The following is a 16,837-nucleotide window of genomic DNA, read 5'->3' as shown; positions in this document are numbered from 1 at the left end:
TTACGATTAGGGTGAGAGTTAGTGTTCGGTTAAGTTTAGGGTTAGGGTGAGGGTTAGATTTAGGGTAAGGGTTAGGGTTAAAGTTAGGTTTAGGGTGAGGTTTAGGTTTGGGTTATGATCAGAGTTAGGGTTAGGGTGAGGGTGAGGTTTAGGGTTAGAGTTAGGGGTAGTGTTTGGGTTAGGGATAGGGTTAGGGTTAGGGTTAGGGTTAGGGTTAGGCTAAGGTTTAGGCTTAGGCTTAGGCCGAGCATGAGGGGGAGGGTTAGGGTTAGGGTTAGGGTGAGGGTTAGGGTGAGGATTAGGTTTAGGGTGAGGGTAAGGATTAGGGTTAGGCTTAGGTTTAGGGTGATGGTTAGGGTTAGGGTTTGGGTTAGGATGAGGGTGAGGCTGAGGATTAGGGTTAGGTTTAGTGTTAGGTTTAGAGTTTGGTTTAGGGTTAGTGTCAGTGTTGGGGTTTGTGTTAGGGTTACAGTGAGGGTTAGGTTTAGGGTTAGGGTTAGGTTTAGGCTGAGGGTGAGGGTGGGGGTAAGGATTAGAGTTAGGTTTAGGGTTAGGGTTAGGGTTATTGTTAGTGTTATGGTCAGGGTTAAGTTTGTAGTGAGGGTGAGGCTGAGGTTGAGGGTTATGTTTAGGATTAGGGTTATGGTTAGTGTTATTGTTAGGGTTATGGTTAGACTTATGGTGAGGTTGAGGGTGAAGTTGAGGGTTAGGGTTAGGGTGAGGTTTAGGGTTAAGGTTAGAGTTAGGTTGAGGTTGAGATTTAGCGTTACAGATAGGGTTGGGGGAGGGTTAGGGTGAGGTTTAGGGTTAGCGTTAGTGTTAGGGTTAGGGTGAGGGTTAGGGTTAGGTTGAGGTTTGGGGATAGGGTTAGTTTTAGGATTAGAGTTAGGATGAGGGTGAGTGTAATGGTTAGGGTGAGGGTTAGGCTTAGGTTTAGGGTTAGGCAGAGGATGAGGTTGGGTTTGAGGATTACGGTTAGGGAGATGTTTCATTTTAGGGTTAGTGTCATTGTTAGGGTTAGGGTTAGAGTTACAGTGAGGGTGAGGGTGCGGGTGAGTGTTAGGTTTAGGGTTTTGATGGGGTATAGGGTTAGGGTTAGGTTTACAGTTAGGGTGAGGTTGAGGTTTAGGGTTTGATATAGGGTTAGGGAGAGGGTTCGGGTGAGGGTTAGGGTTAGGGTTAGTGTTAGGTTTAGGGTGAGGGTGTGGTTTAGGGTTAGATATAGAGTTACGGGGAGGGTTAGGGTTAGGGGGAGGTTTAGGGTTAGGGTTAGGGTGAGGGTTAGGATTAGGGTTGGGGTTAGAGTTACAGTGAGGGTGAGGTTGATGGTGACTGTGAGGGTTAGGGTTAGGTTTAGGGGTAGGCTTAGGTTTAGGCTTAGGATTAGTCTGAGGGTGAATGTGAGGGTGAGGGTTAGGGTTAGGGTGACGGTTAGGGTTAGGGTTATGGGGAAGGTTAGAATGAGGGTTAGGGTTAGGATTAGGGTTAGGGTGAGGGCTAGGGTTAGGGTTAGGGTTAGGTTGAGGATGAGGTTTAGGGTTAGAGTTAGGGTTAAGGTGAGGCTGAGGTTGAGGTGAGGGTTAGGGTTACGGTTAGGGTTAGGATTAGGATTTGGGAAAGGGTTAGTGTGAGTGTGAGGGTTAGGGTTAGGCTTAGGCTTAGGCTTAGGATTACACTGAGAGTGAGGGTGAGGGTTAGGGTTAGTGTATGGGTTAGGGTTAGGGTTAGGGTGAGAGTTAGGGTTCCGGTTATTTTAGGTTTAGGGTGAGGTTTAGGGTTAGGCTTAAATTGTGCATGAGTGTTAGGGTTAGTTTGAGGGTTAGGGTTAGGGTTAGGGTTAGGGTGAGGTTTAGTGTTAGAGTTAGGATGAGGGTTAGAGTGACGATTAGGGTTAGGATTAGGGTTAGGTTGAGGGCTAGGATGAGGGTGAGGGTTAGGGTTAGTGTTAGGGTGAGGTTTAGGTTTAGGGTTAGGGTTAGGGTTAGGGTTAGGATTAGGGTTAGGGTGAGGGCAAGAGTGAGTGTGAGGGTGAGGGTTAGAGTTAGGGTTAGCGTGAGGTTTAGGGTCTGGGTTAGGGTTAGAGTTAGGGTTAGGGTGAGGGTGAGGTTTAGGGTTAGAGTCAGGGTTAGGGTGAGGGTTAGTTTGAGGGTTAGTGTTAGGGTTAGTGTTAGGGTTAGGGTTACGTTGAGATTTAGAGGGAGGGTAAGGGTTAGTGATAGGGTAAGGGATAGGATTAGGGTTAGGGTTAGGATTAGGTTTGGTGTAAGGGCTAAGTTGAGGGTGAGGTTTAGGGTTAGGGTTATGGTGAAGTTTTGGGTTCGGGATAGGGTTAGGTTAAGTGAGAGGGTGAGGTTTAGGGTTAGAGTTAAGGTTTGGGTGAGGCTGAGAGTGAGGGTTAGGTTTAGGGTTAGTGTGAGGGTTAGGGTTAGGTTTAGGGTGAAGGTGAGTTTGAGGATGAGGGTTAGGATTAGGGTGAGGTTGAGGGTTTGGTTTAGGTGGAGGGTTAGGTTGAGGTTAGGGTTAGGGTTAGGGTTAGGCAAAGGATGAGGATGTGGGTGAGGGTTAGGTTTAGGTTGAGGGAAGGTTTTAGGATTTTGGGGAGGGTTAGGATGAGGGTTAGGGTTAGGATTAGGGTTAGGGTGAAGGCTAGGGTAAGGGTGAGGTTTAGGTTTAGGTTTAGCGGAAGCATTAGGGTTAGGGTTAGGGTTAGGGTGAGGCTAAGATTTAGAGTTAGGGTTAAGCTTAGGCTTAGGTTTAGGCTGAGGCTGACGTTGAGGGTGAGGGTTAGGGTTAGGGTGAGGATGAGCGTTAGGATTAGGGTGAGGTTTAGGGTGAGGGTGAGGTTAAGGCTTAGGGTTAGGATTAGGATTATGATATGGGTTAGGGTTAGTGTGACAGTTAGGGTTAGGGTTAGGCTTAGCCTTAGGTTTAGGCTGAGGGTGAGGGTGAGGGTGAGGGCTAGGGTTAGGGTGCGGCTTAGGGTTAGGGTTAGGGTGAGAGTTAGGGTTCGGTTATATTTAGGGTTAGGGTGAGCATTAGGGTTAGGATTCGGTTTAGGGTGAGGGCTAGGGTGAGGCTGAGGGTTAGGGTTAGTGTTAGGGTAAGATTTAGGCTTAGGGTTAGAGTTAGTGTGAGGGTTAGGGTTAGGATTAGGGTTAGGGTGAGTGTGATAGTTAGAATTAGGTTTAGGTTTAGCAATAGGGTTATGTTTATCGTAAGGATTAGTGATATTGTTAGGGTTAGGTTTAGTATTAGGTTTAGGGTGAATTTGAGGTTTAGGGTTAGATTTAGGGTTAGTTGTTGGGTTAGGACGAGGGTTAGGGTTAGGGTTACTGTTAAGCTTAAGGTTAGGGTGAGTGTTAGGTTGAGGTTTAGGGTTAAGGTTAGGGTTAGGTTTAGGATTAGGGTTAGGGTTAGGGTGAGTGTGATGGTTAGGGTTAGGCTTAGGCGTAGGGTTAGGCTGAGAGTGCAGGGGGTGAGAATTAGGGGTATGGTGATGGTTAGGTTTAGGCTTAGTGTGAGGGTTAGGATGAGGGTTAGGGTTAGGATTCGGTTTAGGGTGAGGCTAGGGTGAGGGTGAGGGTGAGGGTTAGGGTTAGGGTGTGGTTTAGTGTTAGGGATAGGATTAGAGTTAAGGTTAGCCTGAGGGTGAGGTTTAGGGGTAGAGTTAGGGTTAGGGTTAGGGTTAGGGTTAGGGTGAGGGTTAGAGTGGGGGTGAAGGTAAGGGTAAACTTGAGGATTAGGCTAGGGTGAGATTTAGAGGGAGGGTAAGGGTTAGTGTTAGGGTAAGGGATAGGATTAGGGTTAGGGTTAGGATTAGGTTTGGTGTAAGGGGTAAGGTGAGGGGGAGGTTTAGGGTTAGGGTTATGATGAGGTTTAGATTTCAGGTTAGGGTTAGTGTTAGTGAGAGGGTGAGGTTTAGGGTTAGAGTTAGGGTTAGGGTGAGGCTGAGAGTGAGGGTTAGGGTTAGGGTTAATGTGAGGGTTAGGGTTAGGTTTAGGGTGAAGGTGAGGTTGAGGATGATGGTTAGGGTTAGGGTGAGGTTGAGGGTTTGGTTTAGGTGGAGGGTTAGGTTGAGGGTTAGGGTTAGGGTTAGGGTTAGGCTAAGGATGAGGATTTGGGTGATGGTTAGGGTTAGGGTGAGGGATTGGGTTAGGGTTTTGGGGAGGGTTAGGATGAGGGTTAGGGTTAGGATTTGGGTTAGGGTGAGGGCTAGGGTGGGGGTGAAGTTTAGCGTTAGGTTTAGGGTAAGCTCTAGGGTGAGGGTTAGGGTTAGGTTTAGTGTGAGGTTGAGGTTTAGATTGAGGATTAGTGTTAGGGTTAGTGTGAGGTTTAGGGTGAGGATGAGGGTTAGTGTTAGGTTGAGGGCTAGGGTGAGGGGGATGTGTAGGGTTAGTATTAGGGTGAGGTTTAGGGTAAAGGTTTTGGTTACGATTAATGTTAGGGTTAGGCTTAAGGTGATGGTTAGGGTGAGGGTGAGGGTTAGGGTTAGGTTTACTATTAGGATTAGGGTTAAGGTTAGGGTGAGTGTGAGGGTTAGGGTTGGGGTTACGGTTAGGCTGAGGGTGAGGGTGAGGCTTAGGGTTAGGGTGAGGTTTAGGGTTAGAGTTAGGGTGAGAGTTAGGTTTCGGGTTAAGTTAAGGGTTAGGGTGAGAGTTAGGTTAAGGGCTACAGTGAGGGTGAGCGTTAGGGTTAGTTTGAGGGTTAAGGTTAGGGTTAGGCTTAAGATGAGAGTGAGGTTTATGGTTAGAGTTAGGTTTAGGGTGAGGCTGATGGTGTGGGTTGGGGTTAAGGTTAGTGTTAGAGTTAGGGTTACGGTGAGGATTAGGGTGAGGTTGAGGGTTAGCCTTAAGGTTAGGTTTAGGATTAGGGTAATTGTTATGGTGAGTGTGAGTTTAGGGTTAAGGGTTAGGTTAAGGTTTAGGGTTAAGGTGAGGGGGAGGGTTAGAATTAGGGTTAGGGTTAGGGCTAGGGTGAGGGTGAGGGTTAGAGTTAGGGTTAGGGTTAGGTTTAGGGTTAGGATTAGTGTTACTGTGAGGGTATGTTAGGGTTAGGGTTAGGGTTAGGCTTAGGCTTAGGGTTAGGCTGAGGTTGAAGGTGGGGTTGAGGATTAGGGCTAGAGTGATGGTTGGGGTTAGGGTTAGGGTAATAATTAGGATGAGGGTTAGTCTTAGGATTAGGGTTAGGGTGAGGGCTACGGTGAGGGTGAGGGTTAGGGTTAGGGTGAAGGTTAGATTGAGGATTATGGTTAGTGTTAGGTTTAGTGTGAGGTTGAGGGTTAGGATGAGGTTTTGGGTTAGGGTGAGGATGATGGTAAGGTTAAAGGTGAGGTTTAGGCTGAGGGTTAGAGTTAAGAAAAGGGTGAGGATTAGGGTTAGGTTTAGGATTATGGTAAGGGTTAAGTGCAGGGTTAGGGTGAGAGTTAGATTGAGGATTAGGTTTAGTGTTAGTGTGAGGTTCAGGGTGAGGTTGAGGGTTAGGGTGAGGGTGAGGGTTAGGGTGAAGGTTATGATTAGGGTGAGGGTTAGCATTAGGGATAGGGTTATTGTTAGGTTTGGCGTTACGGTTACGGTGAGGGTGAGGGTGAGATTTCTGGTTAGGGTGTGGTTTAGTGTTAGTGTTAGGGTTAGAGTTAGGGTTACGGTGAGGTTGAGGTTTAGGGGTAGAGGTAGGGGAAGGGTGAGGGTTAGGATGAGGGTTCGGTTAGGGTGAGGTTTATGGTGGGGGTAAAGGTAAGGGCACAGCTGAGGGTTAGGCTGAGGGTGAGGGTTACGGTTATGGTGAGGTTTAGGGTTAGGTGGAGGGTTAGGTTTAGTGTTAGGGTGAGGGTAAGGGTTAGATTGAGGATTATTGTTAAGGTTAGTGTGAGGTTTAGGGTGAGGATGAGGTTTAGGGTTAGGGTGAGGGCTAGGGTGAGGTCAGGGTTAGGGTTAGTGTTAGGGTGAGGTTTAGGTTTAGGGTGATGGTTAGGGTTAGTGTAAGCATTAGTGTTAGAGTTAGGGTTAGTGTTAGGGTGAGGGTAAATATTAGGGTGAGGGTTAGGGTTAGGGTGAGGGTTATGCTTACGGTGAGGGTTAGGGTTAGGCTTAGGGTTATTGTTAGGGTTAGGGTTAGGGTTAGGGTTAGGGTGAGGGTGAGGATTAGGGTTAGGGTTAGTTTGAGGTTTAGGTTTAGGGTTAGGGTTAGATTTAGGGTTAGGTTGAGGGTGAGGTTTAGGGTTAGAGTTAGGGTTAGTGTTAGGTTTAGGAATAAGGTGAGGGTAAGGGTTAAGGTGAGGCTTAGGCTTAGGCTTAGGCTTAGGCCAACCATGAGGGTTATGGTTAGGGTTAGGTTTAGGATGAGGGTTAGGTTTGGGGTGAGGTTTACAATGAGGTTTAGGGTTAGGATTAGGTTTAGGGTGAGGGCTAGTGTGAGGGTTAGTGTGAGGGTTCGGGTTAGGGATAGGGTTAGGTTTAGGATTTGCGTTAGGGTGAGGGTGAGTGTGAGTTTTAGGGTTATGTTTAAGGTTATTGTTAGTGTTATGGTTAGGGTTAGGTTTGCGGTGAAGTTGAGGCTGAAGGTGAGGTTTATGTTTAGGTTTAGGGTTAGGGTTAGGGTTAGTGTTATTGTTAGGGTTAGGGTTAGTGTTAGGATGAGGGTAAATGTTAGGATGAGGGTTAAGGTTAGGGTGAGGATTATGATTAGGGTGAGGGTTAGGGTTAGGTTTAGGGTTTTTGTTAGGTTTAGTGTTACAGTTAGGTTTACAGTGAAGGTGAGGGTGAGGGTTAGGATTAGGATGAGGCTTAGGTTTAGGGTTAGGGTCAGTTAGGGTTAGGGTGAGGGTGAGGTTTAGGGTTAGAGTTAGGGATAGTGTTAAGGTTAGGGATAGGGTGAGGGTTAGGGTTAGGTTGAGGCTTAGGGTTAGGCTTAGGATTAGGCGGAGCATGAGGGTGAGGTTTAGGGTTAGGGTTAGGGTGAGGGTTAGGATGAGGTTTAGGGTTAGGATTAGGTTTAGGGTGAGGGCTAGCATTAGGGTTAGGCTTAGAGTTAGGGTGAGGGTTAGAGTTAGGATTTGGGTTAGGGTGAGAGTGAGGCTGAGGTTGAGGGTTATGGTTAGGTTTAGGCTTAGGCTTAGGGTTAGGCTGAGGGTGAGGGTGGAGGTGAGGAATAGGTTTTGGATGATGGTTAGGGTTATCGTTATGGTGAGGGTTAGGATGAAGTTTAGGGTTAGGATTAGGTTTAGGGTGAGGTTGAGGGTTAGGGTTAAAGTTATGCTTAGGCTTAGGGTTAGGCTGAGGGTGAGAGTTGGGGTTAGGGTGATGGATACGGGTAGGGTTAGGTTGTGTGTTAGGATGAGGGTTAGGGTTAGGGTTAGGGTGAGTGTTAGGGTTCGGTTTAAATTTAGGGTTAGGGTTATAGTTAGTGTTAGGGTGAGGGTGAGTGTGTGGGTTACGGTTAGGTTTAGGGTTAGTCTTAGGGTTAGCCTTAGGGTTAGTTTGAGTGGGAGGTTTAGGGTTAGGTTGAGGGTTAGGTTTAGGGTTAGGTTGAGGGTTAGGATGTGGGTTAGGTTTAAGATTAGGGTTAGGGTGACGGCTAGGGTGAGGGTGAGGTTTAGGGTTAGGGTTAGGGTGAGGTTTAGGGTTAGGGTTAGGTTTAGCGTCACTGTGAGTTTGTAGTTTAGTGTTAGATATAGGGTTAGGGTGAGGTTTAGGGTGAGGGTTCGGGTTAGTGTTAGGTTTAGGTTTAGGGTGATGGTTAGGGTGAGGGTGTGTGTTAGGGTTAGGGTTAGGATTAGGATTGGGGTTAGGGAGAGGGTCAGTGTGAGGATTAGGATTAGGTATAGTGTTAGTCTTAGGGTTAGGCTGAGGGTGAGGGTGAGGGTTAGGTTTAGGGTTAAGGTGAGGGTTAGGGTTAAGGTTATGGTGAGAGTTAGGTTTCGGTTAAGTTTAGGCTTAGGGTGAGGGTTAGGTTGCGGGTGTCGTTAAGGTTAAAGGTGAGTGTTAGGCTGAGGGTGAGGGTTACTGTAAGGGTGAGGGTTAAGGTTAGGCTGAGGGTTAGGTTAAGGGTTAGGGTTAGGGTTATTGTGAGGGTGAGGGTTAGATTTAGGATTAGGGTTAGGGTTAGTGTGAGGTTTATGGTGAGGTGGAGATTTATGCTTAGGGTGAGGGTTAGGGTTAGAATTAGGGTTAGGGTGAATGTTAGGGTTAGGCTTAGTGTTAGGGTGAGGTTTAGGGTTATGGTTAGGGTTAGGGTTAGTGTGAGGGTTAGTGTTAGTTTGAGGGTATGTTTTAGGGAGAGTTTTAGGGTTAGGGTGAGGGTTATGGTTAGGGTGAGGTTTAGGGTTAAGGTAAGGGTTATTGCTAGGTTTAGGGTTACCGTTACTGTGAGGGTGAAGGTGAAGGTGAGGTTTAGGGTTAGGGTTAGGGTGAGAAATAGGTTTAGCGTTATTGTTAGAGTTAGGGTTAGGGTGAAGGTGAGGATGAGGTTTAGGGTTAGGCTTAGGGTGAGGTTTCGGGTTTGGGTTAGGGTTAGAGTTAGTTTTAGGTTGAGGGTGAGGTTTAGGGTTAGAGCTAGGGTTAGGGTGAGGGTTTGGTTGAGGGTTAGGGTTAGTGTTAGGGTTAGCGTTAGGATGAGAGTTAGGCGGAGGTTTATGGTTATATTTAGTTTTAGGATTAGGGTTAGGGTGAGGGTGAGTGTGTGTGTGAGTGTTAGGTTTAGCGTTAGGCTTAGGGTTAGGCTGAGGGTGAGTTTGATAGTGAGGGTTAGGGTTAGGGTTAGTGTTAGGGTTAGGGTTCGGGTGAGTGTTAGTGTGAGGGTGAGGGATAGGGATAGGGTTAGGATTAGGATTAGGGTTAGGGTTAGGGTGAGTGTGAGGGTTAGGGTTAGGATTAGGTTTAGTCTTAAGGTTAGGCTGAGTGTGAGGGTGAGGGTTAGGGTGATGGATAGGGATAGGGTTAGGGTTAGGTTGAGGTTTACTGTTAGGGTTAGAGTTAGCGTTAGTGTTAGTGTTAGGGTTAGGGTGAGAGTTAGGGAGAGGGTTTGGGTTAGGGTTTCGGTTAGGGTTAAGTTTTAGCATTAGGGGTAGGGTGAGGGTGATATTTAGCGATAGAATTAGGGTTAGGGTGAGGCTGAGGGAGAGAGTTAGGGTTAGTTTTAGGTATACACTTAGGGTTAGGCTGAGGGTGAGTGTGTGTGTTAGGGTTAGGTTTAGGGTTAGGCTTAGGGTTAGGCTGAGGTTGAGGTTGAGGGTGAGAAAGGTAATGTTAAGGTGAGGGTTAGTCATAGGGTTAAGGGGAGGTTTAGGGTTAGGATTAGGGTTTGGATGAGCGCTAGGTTGAGGGTGAGGGTTAGGGTGAGGGTGAGGATGAGGTTTAGGTTTAGGGTTAGGGTTAGGGTGAGGCTGAGGGTGTGGTTTAGGGTTAGGGTTAATGTTAGGGTTAGGGTTAAGGTGAGGGTTAGGGTTAGGGTAGGGTTAGGGTTAGGGTTAGGGTTAGGATTAGGGTAAACGTGAGGGTGAGTATGTGTGTTACGGTTAGGTTTAGGGTTAGGCTGAGGGTGAGGTTGAGGGTGAGGGTTAACGTTAGGGTAAGTGTTAGGGTGAGGTTTAGGGTTAGGGTTAGGGGGAGGGTTAGGATTAGGGTTAGGGTTAGGGTTAGGGTTAGGGTGAGGGCTAGGTCGAGGGTAAGGTTTAGGTTGAGGGTTAAATGAGGTTTAGGTTTAGGGTGACTGTTAGGATGAGGATGAGGTTTAGGGTTCCAGTTAGGGTTAGGATGAGACTGAGGTGAGGGATAGGGTTAGCGTTCGTGTTAGGGTTAGGGTTAAGGTGAGGGTTAGGTTGAGGGTGAGGGTTACGGTTAGGGTTAGATTTAGGATTAAGGTTAGGTTTAGGGTGAGGTTTAGTGTTAGGATTAGGGTTAGGGTTATGGTGATGGTTAGGTTGAGGGTAATGTTTAGGGTTATGGTTAGGCTTAGGCTTAGGGTTAGGCTGAGGGTGAGAGTTCGGGTGAGGGTTCGGGTTAGGGTGAGGGTTAAGGTTAGGTTGAGACTTAGGGATTTGGTTAAGTTTACGGTTAGATTGATGTTTAGGGTAAGGATTTTGGTGATGGTGATGGTTAGGGTTACTTTGAGGGTCAGTGTAAGGTTTAGGATAAAGTTTAGGGTTAGGTTTTGGCTTAGGCTTAGGCTGAGTGTGAGGTTGAGGTTGAGGGTTAGGGTTACGGTGATGGTTAAGTTTAAGTTTATGGTGTTGGTTAGGATGAGTTTTAGGGTTAGGGTGAGGTTTAGGTTGAGGTTTAGGCTGAGGTTGAGGGTTAAGATAAGGGCGAGTGTTAGGGCTAGGTTTAGGGTTAGAGTAAGGGTTAGGGTTAGGGTTAGGGTGAGGGTTAGATTGAGGATTAGGTTTAGGGTTAGTGGGAGGTTTAGGGAGAGGATGAGGGTTAGGGTTAGGGTGAGCATGAGGGTTAGAATTAGGGTTAGGGTGAGGGCTAGGGTGAGGATGAGGGTTAGGGTTAGGTTGAGGGCTAGGTTGAGGGTGAGGGTTATAATTAGGGTTAGGGTGAGGGCTAGGGTGAGGTTGAGGTTTAGGGTTAGGGTGAGGTTTAGGATTGGGGTGAGGGTTAGGGTTAGTGTGAGGGTTAGTGTTAGTTTTAGGGTTAGGGTTAGGGTGAGGGTAAGTGTTAGGGTGAGGGTTAGGGTTAGGGTGAGGATTATGCTTAGGGTGAGGGTTAAGGTTAGGGTTATTGTTAGGGTTAGGGTTACGGTTACTTTTTCGATGAGCGTGAAGGTTAGGGTTAGGGGGAGGAGGAGACTTAGGGTTAGAGTTAGGGTTTGGATGAGGCTGAGGTTGAGGGTTAGGGTTTGGATTATTGGGTTAGGGGAGGAGGAGATTTAGGGTTAGAGTTAGGGTTAGGATAAGGCTGAGGTTGAGGGTTAGGGTTTGGGTTATTGTTAGGGTTAGGGTGAGGGTGAGGGTTAGGGTGAGGGTTAGGGTTATGTTGAGTGTTAGGATAAGTTTTAGGGTTATTATTAGGGTTAGGTTGAAGGCTAGCATGAGGGTTAAAGTGAGGGTAAGGTTTAGGGATAACATTAGGATTAGGATTAGGGTTATGGTGAAGGTGAGTGTGGAGGTTAGGTTTAGGGTCAGGCTTAGTGTTAGGGTGAGAGTTAGGGTTAGGGTTTCGGTTAGGGTAAGGGTAAGGCTGAGATTTAGGGTTTGGTTCTGGTTTAGTGTTAGGTTTAGGGTTAGGTTTAAGGTGATGGTTAGGGTTAGGGTTAGGGTTAGGCTTAGGGATAGGCTGAGGATGAGGGTGTGGGTTAGGGTTAGTGTTTGGGTTAGGGTGAGGGTCAGGCTTTGGATTAAGGTTATGTTTAGGGTTAGGGTTAGGTTTAGTGTTAGGCTTAGGCTTAGGGTTAAGGTTAGCGTGAGGTTTAGGGTTAGATATAGGGTTAGGGGGAGGGTTAGGACAAGGTTTAGGAATACGGTTAGTGTTAGGGTTAGGGTAAGGGTGAGGGTTAGGTTGAGGTTTAGGCTAATGGTTAGGGTTAGGGTTAGTGTGAGGGTTAGTGTTAGGGTTAGGGTTAGTGTTAGCGTGAGGGTAAGTGTTAGGGCGAGGGTTTGGGTTAGGGTGAGGGTTATGGTTTGGTTGAGGGTTAGGATTAGCTTTAGGGTTATTGTTAGGGTTAGGTTTAGGGTTACGGTTACGGTGAGGGTGAGTGTGAGGGTTAGGTTTAGGGTTAGGGTGAGGTTTAGTGTTTGGGTTAGGGTTAGAGTAAAGGTTAGGTTGATGGTGAGGATTAGGGATAGATTTAGGGTTTTGCTGAGGGTTAGGTTGAGGTTTGTGGTTAGGGTTAGTGTTAGGTTTAGGGTTAGGGTTAGCGTTAGGGTTATGGTGTGGGTGAGGTTTAGTGTTAGAATTAGGGTTAGGGTGAGGCTGAGTGTGAGGGTTAGTTTCAGGGTTAGATTTAGGGTTAAGGTGAGGGTTGGGGTGAGGGTGAGGTTTAGGGCTAGGGTTAGAATTAGGATTAGGTTTAGGGTTAGGGTGAGTGTGAGGGTTAGCTTTAGGGTTAGGGTTATCCTTAGGTTTAGTCTGAGGGTGAGGGTGAGGGTTAGGTTTGGGGTGAGGTTAGGGTTAGGGTTAGGGTGAGGTTTAGTATTAGATTTAGGGTTAGGGTGATGGTGAGGTTTAGGGTTAGAGTTAGGTTTAGGGTGAGGGTGAGTGTGAGGGTTAGGTTTAGGGTTAATATTAAGCATAGGTTTAGGTTGAGGGTGAGGGTGAGTCTTAGGGTTAAGGTTAGGATGAGGTTTAGGTTTAGGGTTAGGGTTAGAATTAGTGTTAGGGTGAGAGTGAGATTTAGGGTTAGAGTTAGGGTTAGGGTTCGGGATAGGGTTAGGTTGAGAGTTAGGTTTAGGGTTAGGCTTAGGCTTAGGCTTAGTCTGAGCATGACGGTGAGGGTTAGCATTAGGTTTAGGTTGATGGTTGAGGTTAGGTTTAGTGTTATTGATAGGGTTAGGGTTAGAGTTACGGTGAGGGTGAGGGTGCGGGTGAGGGTTAGGTTTAGGGTTAGTGTGGGGTTTATGGGTAAGGTTAGGGTTAGGGTTAGTCTGAGGGTGAGGTTGAGGGTGAAGAATAGGGTTAGAGTGATGGTTAGGCTTATGGTGAGGGTGAGGGTAAGGATTAGGGTTAGGACTAGGGTGAGGGTTAAGGTGAGGGTGATGGTAAGCATAAAGGTCAGGATTAGGCTGAGGCTTAGCGTTAAGATAAGGTTGAGGGTAAGTGTTAGGATGAGGGTTAGGTTTAGGGTGATTGTTATGGTTAGGGTGAGGGTAAGAGTTAGGGTTACGGATATTGTTAGGGTTAGGATTAGGGTTACCCTTACAGTGAGGGTGAGGGTAAGGGTTAGGTTTAGGGTGAGGTTTAGGGTTAAGGTTATGGTTAGAGTTTGAGTTAGGTTTAGGTTCGGGTTAGGGTGAAGGCTATGGTGAGGGTGAGGGTTAGGGTTAGGGTTAGGATTAACATTAGGGTGAGGGTGAGTGTGTGTGTTAGGTTTAGGTTTAGGGTTAGGCTTAGGGTTAGGCTAAGGGTGAGGTTGAGGATGAGGGTTAGGGTTAGGGTGAGGGTTAGGGTTAGGGTAAGGTTGAGGGTGAGTGTGTGGGTTAGGGTTAAGTTTAGGGTTAGGCTTAGGGTTAGACTAACGGTGAGGTTAGGGGTGAGGTTTAGGGTTAGGTTGATGGTTAGATTTAGGGTTAGGGTGAGGGTTAGGATGAGGGTTAAGGTTCGGATTAGGGTTAGGGTGAAGGCTAGGGTGAGGGTGAGTTTTAGGGTTAGGGTGAGGGTTAGGGTGAGGGTCAGGTTTAGGGTTAGAGTTAGGGTTAGGGTGAGGTAAAGGTTGAGGTTTAAGGTTAGGATTAGTGTTAGGGTTAGGGTGAGGGTGAGAGTTAGGGTTAGGATTAGATTTAGGTTTAGGGTGAGAGTTAGGGTTAGGGTTACGTTGGGGTCAGGTTTAGGGTTAGGTTGAGGGTTAGAATTAGGTTTAGGGTTAGGTTGAGGGTTAGGGTTGGGTTTAGGGTGAGGTTTTGGAATAGGTTTAAGGTTACAATTAGGTTTAGGGTGAGTGCTAGGGTGAGGTTGAGGGTTATTGTTAGGGTTATGGTGAGGTTTAGGGTTTGGGTTAGTGTTACGGTGAGTGTGAGGGTTAGGTTAAGGGTGAGGGTTAGGGTTATGATTAGGGTGAGGATGAGGGTTAGGATTAGGGTTAGGGTTAGAGTTACAGTGAGGGTGAGGGTGAGGGTGAGGTTAAGGATCAGGTTTAGGGTGAGGTTTAGTGTTAGGGTTATGGTTAGGGTGAGGGTGACGTTTAGGGTTAGAGTTAGGGTTAGTTGGAGGGTTAGGGTGAGCATTAGTGTTAGGGTTAGGGTTAGGGTTAGGGTGAGTGTTAGACTGAGGTTTAATTTTAGGGTTAGGTTTAGGTTTAGGATTAGGTTTTTGGTGAGGGTGAGTGTGAGCGTTAAGGTTAGGGTTCGGCTTAGGGTTAGGGTTAGGCTGAGGGTATGGGTGGGGATGAGGATTAGGTTTAGAAAGATGGTTAGGTTTATGGTTAGGTTAAGGGTTAGGAAGAGGGTTAGGGTTAGGGTAAGGGTGAGTTTTAGGGTTAGGCCAAGGCTTTGGCTTAGGTTTAGGCTGAGGCTGAGGGTGAGGGTGAGCGTTAGGGTTAGGGTGATGGTTGGGGTTACCGTTAGGGTTAGGGTTAGGATGAGGATTAGTTTTATGTTAAAGGTTGGTGAGAGGGTGATGGTAAGGGTAAAGGTGAGTGTTAGGCTGAGGGTGAGGTTTACGGTAAGGGTGAGTGTTAGGGTTAGTGTGAGGGTGAGGTTGAGATTGAGGATTACTGTTAGGGTTAGTGTGAGGTTTAGGGTGAGGATGAGGGTGAGGGTTAGGTTGAGGGCTAGGTTGAGGTTGAGGGTTAGGGTTAGGGTGAAGTTTAGGGTTAGGGTGATGGTTAGGGTTAGTGTGAGGGTTAGTGTTAGGTTGAGTGTTAGTGTTAGGGTGAGGGTAAGTGTTAGGGTGAGGGTTAGGGTTACGCTGAAGGTTATGCTTAGGATGAGGGTTTGGGTTATGGTTAGGGTTATTGTTAGAGTTAGGGTTAGGGTTACGCTCACCGTGAGGGTGAGGGTTAGGGTTAGGATGAGGTTTAGGTTTAGGGTTAGGGTTAGAATTAGGGTTAGGGTGAGGGTGAGGTTTAGGGTTAGAGTTAGGTTTAGTTTTATTGTTGGGGTTAGGGTGATGTTTAGGGTTAGTGTTAGGCTTAGTCTTAGGCTTAAGCTTAGGCCGAGCACAAGGGTGATTGTTAGGGTTCGGGTTAATGTGGGGTTTAGGGTTAGGTTTAGGTTGAGTGTGAGGTTGAGGGTTACATATAGCGTTAGGGAGAGGGTTAGGGTGAAGTTTAGGGTTAGTGTTAGGGTGAGGGTAAGTGTTAGGATGAGGGTTAGGAATAGGGTTAAGGTTATTCTTATTGTGAGGTTTAGGGTTGCGGTTACGGTGAGGGTGAGGATGAGGGTTAGGGTTAGGGTAAGAGTGAGGTTTAGGGTTTGGGTTAATGTTAGAGTTGGGTTTAGGGTCAGGGTGAGGTTTAGGTTAGAGTTAGGATTAGGGTGAGGGTTAGTTTGAGGGTTAGGGTTAGTGTTACTGTTAAGGTTAGCGTTCGGGTGAGAGTTAAGGGGAGGGTTAGAGTTAGGGTTAGGGTTAGGATTAGAGTTAGGGTGAGGGTGAGGGTTATGGTTAAAGTGAGTGTTGGGGTTAGGATTAAAGTGAGGGTTAGGGTGAGGGTTAGGCTTAGGCTTAGGGTTTGGTTATGGGCTATGGTGAGTGTGAGTGTTAGGGTTAGGTTTAGGGTGATGGGTAGGTTGAGGGTTACTCTTCTTGTTAGGGTTAGGGTTAGGGTTAGGTTTAGGTTTAATATTAGGCAGAGGGTGAGGGTGAGGGTGAGGGTTAGGGTTAGGGTGAGGGTGAGGTTTAGGTTTAGAATTAGCGTTAGGGTGAGGGTTAGTGTGAGGGTTAGTGTTAGGGTTAGTGTTACGGTTAGAGTTAGGGTTAGGGTGAGGGTGAGGGTCAGGGTTAATCTTTGGCTTAGGGTGAGGTCAGGGTCAGGGTTAATCTTTGGCTTAGGCTGAGCATGAGGGTGAGGGTGAGGTTTAGGGTTAGCATTAGTGTTAGGATGAGGGTTAGAGTGAGGGTGAGGGTTAGGGTTAGCATTAGGGTGAGGTTTAGGGTTAGGTTTAGGGTTAGTGTTATGGTGAGGGTGAGAGTTAGGGTTAGGGTTAGGGTTAGGGTGAGGGTGAGGGTTAGTATTAGGGATAGGGTTAGAGTTACAGTGAGGGTGAGGGTGACGGTGAGGGTTAGGATCAGGGTTAGGGTGAGGTTTATTGTAAGGGTTATGGATAGGGTGAGGGTGTGGTTTAGGATTAGAGTTACGGTTAGGGGGAGGGTTAGGGTTAGGGTTAGTGTTAGGGTTAGGGTTAGGGGGAGGGTTAGGTTGAGGTATAATGTTAGGATTAGGGTTAGTTTTAGGATAAGGTTTACAGTGAGGGTGAGTGTGAGGGTTAGGCTTAGGGTTCGGCTTAGGCCTAGGTTAGGCTGAGGGTATGGGTGGGGATGAGGATTAGGTTTAGAAAGATGGTTAGGGTTATGGTTAGGTTAAGTGTTAGGATGAGGGTTAGGTTTAGGATTATTGTTAGGGTGAGGGCTAGGGTGAGGGTGAGGGTTAGGGTTAGGGTTAGGCTTAGGCTTAGGGTTAGGTTGAGGCTGAGGGTGAGGGTGAGGGTTAGGATTAGGGTGATGGTTTGTGTTATCATTAGGGTGAGTGATTGGATGAGGATTAGGGTTAGGGTGAGGGTGAGGTTCAGGGTCACAGTAAGGGTAAAGGTGAGGGTTAGGCTGAGCGTGCGGTTTAGGTCAAAGGTGAGGGTTACGGTTAGGGTGAGGTTGAGGGTTAGATTGAGGATTTGTGTTATGTTTAGTGTGAGTTTTAAGGTGAGGATGAGGGTTAGGGTTTGGTTGAGGGCTAGGTTCAGGGTGAGGTTTAGGGTTAGGGTGAGGTTTTTGGTTAGTGTGAGGGTTAGGTTTAGTGGGAGGGTTAGTGTTAGGGTTAGGGTTAGTGTTAGGATGAGGGTAAGTGTTAGGGTGAGGGTTAGGGTTAGGGTGAAGGTTATGGTTAGGATGAAGTTTAGGGTTAGTGTTAGGGTTATTGTTAGGTTTTGGGTTAGGGTTACACTTACGGTGAGGATGAGGGTGAGGGTGAGGGTTAGGGTTAGGATGAGGCTTAGGTTTAGGGTTATGGTTAGTGTTAAGGTTAGGGTGAGGGT

Source organism: Dipodomys merriami, unplaced genomic scaffold (genome assembly GCF_024711535.1).
Source record: "Dipodomys merriami isolate MVZ:Mamm:240054 unplaced genomic scaffold, mDipMer1.0.p SCAF_135, whole genome shotgun sequence".
Taxonomy (NCBI): Eukaryota; Metazoa; Chordata; class Mammalia; order Rodentia; family Heteromyidae; genus Dipodomys; species Dipodomys merriami.
The sequence above is the reverse complement of the archived record's forward strand: the minus strand, read 5'-3'. Positions refer to the sequence as shown.